Consider the following 3,972-nt stretch of genomic DNA (forward strand, 5'->3'; position numbering starts at 1 on the left):
ATTCTTAAATGACCCTTATGTTCTTACTCACCAAAAGAGTAAATCAAGATGTCGTCAATGAATACCACTATAAAAGTATCAAGGTAGGGTTTGAACACCCTGTACATTAGATCGATGAACACTATTGATGCATTCATTAATCCAAACGACATCACCAAAATCTCAAAGTGACCATATCTCATTCGAAATGTCATCTTGGAAGTGTCACACTCCCTTTCCCTTAATGGATGATAACCTTATTAGAGATCGATCTTTGAAAAATGACTTGACCCTTCAAATTGGTTGAATAGATCATTTATTCTAGGGTTCAGATATTTGTTCTTAATGGTCACCTTGTTCAATTGATGGTATTCTATGCACATCCTAAGCGACCCATACTCTTTCTCATGAATAACAGGGGAGCACCCATGGTGAAATACTTGGATTTATAAAGTCTTTCTCCAACATTTCCTTTAATTGTTCCTTTAACTCCTTTAATTCAGTTGAGGCTATTTGGTTGGGAGGAATAGAGAAAGATTGGGTATCTAGGAGAAGATCGATACCAAAATCAACTCTCTATTCGGGAGGGACATAGGAGAGATAATCGGTAAAGACATTCAAAAACTCATTAATCACAGGGACCGACTAAAGAGATGGACTTTCGTAGTCGACATCTATAACCCTCACAATGTGCTAGATGAAACCCTTAGTAGTTAATTTTTGGGCCTTTAGACAAGAAATGAACCTACCCTTTACTATTGAATTATGACCCTTCCATTCAAGAATAGACTCACATGGGAATTGAAACATGACTTTATGAGTTCTACAATCTATAGAAGCATAAGATGTATGCAACCAAATCATCCCAAGAAAAACATCAAAATCTACCATTCAAGCCCAATAAGATCATAAGGTACAACTTTGTGCAAAATAGAAATGGGGCAACCCTTATAGACCTTTTTAGCAACAACCGACTATCTAACGGGGGTGGACACCAAATAGGGTTCTAACAACATTTCAGGTAAAACATCAAACCTATTAGCAAGTAGTGGAGTAATAAAAGAAAAATTGGCACTCAGATCTAATAAGTCATACACATTAAAATCAAAGACCTTTAACATACCGATAACAACATCAGACGCTTTCTCAACATCTTGTCTCCCATGCAAGGCATAAAATTGATTGGTGCATTGGCTGCTCTCTTGAGCTTGTTCTCCATAAGAAATTTGGCCTTGAGTCCTACCACCACCACCTCTACAATCTCTAGCTTGGTGACCCGATTTACCACACTTGAGATATGCATTAAAAATGGCTAAGCATTCCTCTTTTGTGAGTCTTCCCACATTTCTTGCAACCGCGAAAGCTTGAGTACCCGTATTATCCCTTGAAACTATTGGATTAGCACATTTGTCCTTGATGAACCCTGGAGGAGGAGTATTGATAGGACCTTTCCCCACAAATTATTGCCCATTTTGTCCTTTTCCACCACTATTCTAACTGGACTTCAGTTGATTAAACCCTCCACCCTTAACTCTAGACTTCTTGAATCCTCTTGAACTCTCTCTCAATTTTTTCCTCAATTTGTTCCATATATGTCGTGAGTCGGGAGATGTCCAACTCTTTGACCAACATAGTCATCATAAATTCCTTGGACACCAAACTAGAAACACCAAAGTTGAATTTTCTCATACTTTCCTTTGGATCGGACATCATGAAATGAGCATACTTAGATTATTTGCTGAATTTAAGGGCATATTCCCTCAAACTCACGCTTCCTTAGAAAAGGTTGATAAACTCTTAAATATTTGTGTTCCTTAGATCCAAAGGAAAGAAGTGATCTAGGAAGAAACCCTTGAACTCTTCCCATTCTATGGGCCCTATATCTTCACCCTCTTAACAACCCATTGCTCATACCAAATCCTTTCCACACCTTTGAGTTGATATTCCACTAGCTCGACCTTTTCATTCAGAGGATCTCCTATGATAGCCACAATCCGATAAAACTTCCTCCATAAATTTCATAGGGTCCTTTTCTACCTTGGAACCATCAAATTCGGGTGGATTCATTCTCTTAAATTCCCGAATCCTAGATGTTGGGGTAGGCACTTGAGGAGGAGGAACAACACCTTGATAAGCCTAGTTGTCTACGACTTGGGCTAACAGGGTGATGATACTTCAAAACTCTACATGGGTAACCCCTTTCTCATGGTGTGGGGCATCGAAAATCGAAGGAGCTTGGTCCTTATCTTCAACCCTTGCTCTAGGTGGAGGTACCCTTCTTGGAGGTATGATCGAGAGGACATAAAATGATTCGTTAGTTAGAAAAAGTCTTAGGAATATTCGAGGGCATGACATGAGTCATGAAAGAAAGGGAAACTCTCCTTAATGTGTTATAGTCCTACCTCATAATTGTGGTGCGCTTCACAACCAAGAATAAGATCCTATTTGACGCAGTTTGTTGGACTCTAAGCACCATTCAAAATCTAGCTCTGAAACAAAGTATGTAATGACCCAAGCCTAGGTCCTAGATGTGACACTGCGAATGAGAAACCTGAAGATACCTCACCCAAGACTCATAGCATTTATTTAGCCTTTCATAGGTAATGAAAATAAGTAAACAATTGAAAAATAAGGGAAATGAATGGCTAAGGGGATTATCATAAAAAGGACCATCATAGTAGAGCTTCAACTTATATATGTCCAACAATACCTCTAAATTACAGACTTGGCAGGGGCTAAGACATGTCCCTAGCTCACCCTCAATAAAATAGAATGAAATTCTATAATAAATATCTAAAGGTATCGACAAATCATAAGCTAGAAAGATAAAAGACCATTATTACCAGAACATAGGAACTCACTAAAAGTAGCCTTCAAGTGAAATCTCAACTAACCACGTGGAGGAGAATGAGGAGGAATATTGATCCCTACATGGTGATAACATGTAGGCAAAAATATGCGTTAGTACTTTGAATGTCCTAAGTATGCGGGCGTGCAATATTATAGAAAAATATTAAGACATTTATAAGTTAAAATACATAAGTGAGTACATGCATGAGAAATCAAGTAAATAGCATTTGAAACATTCACTTGTGGGGAGATGACTATAACTGACATTAAGACCATGTGAGCTATAATGTGGAATCCAACATAACCCCCTACGTTTGAAAGGGGAGACTACTTGCCAAGGTAGAACTCTGTCAACATTCATTACTTTAATATTAAATGGACATTTGTCGATCCCCCAGCCTAGCCAACAAAGGCTCCTATATTGTCATATAGTTAATGAAACAAGAGGTTGCGACTAGGATTCCCTTACCGAATCCTACCTCAAGCCCCATTCGATGCTAATTCAAATTCCATGGAATAATATATTATAGTAACATAAACATATATACATTTTGAGACCTCAAATAATCATTCGGTAGAATAGCTGCTTAAAAGCTTTAGTGATTCAAATATGGAAGAATTGTCCTTTTGCATAGAGAATCCATTAATTTGGGTGGGAAGGCCGCACACCAACATTCATTCTTTCATTCAAAGACTCTCATAATCATAATCATTAGCTTTCGTAAACATTTAATTGGAGTCCATAACTTTCAAATCATACTTCAATGAAAATAGGATAAAACTAGGAGGGTTCAAGTCAATTGCATCTTTCAACATATATATACATGAAATCATCAATAAAACTATGAAGTTCATAAATTTAAAATTAATGTTTTAAATAACCCACCATGAATATTAAGAATTTTTAAGGAACTAAGTAGAGAAAATACTTGCAAACCTCAATCAATGCATTTGACATCATATTGCATCAAAATAGACCAATAATCAATGGTTAAATCATAATTTATGCTTTTGAGCAGAAATTAGAGTAACCTATAAGAAATTCTTACTTGATATCAAAGACTTATTTTGAAAAGGGTTTTGGGCTCTATGGTTGAAATAACCCATGTAAAAAGACCCACATACCTGATAAATTTTGTCCTT

This window comes from Solanum dulcamara, chromosome 3 (genome assembly GCF_947179165.1).
Source record: "Solanum dulcamara chromosome 3, daSolDulc1.2, whole genome shotgun sequence".
NCBI lineage: Eukaryota > Viridiplantae > Streptophyta > Magnoliopsida > Solanales > Solanaceae > Solanum > Solanum dulcamara.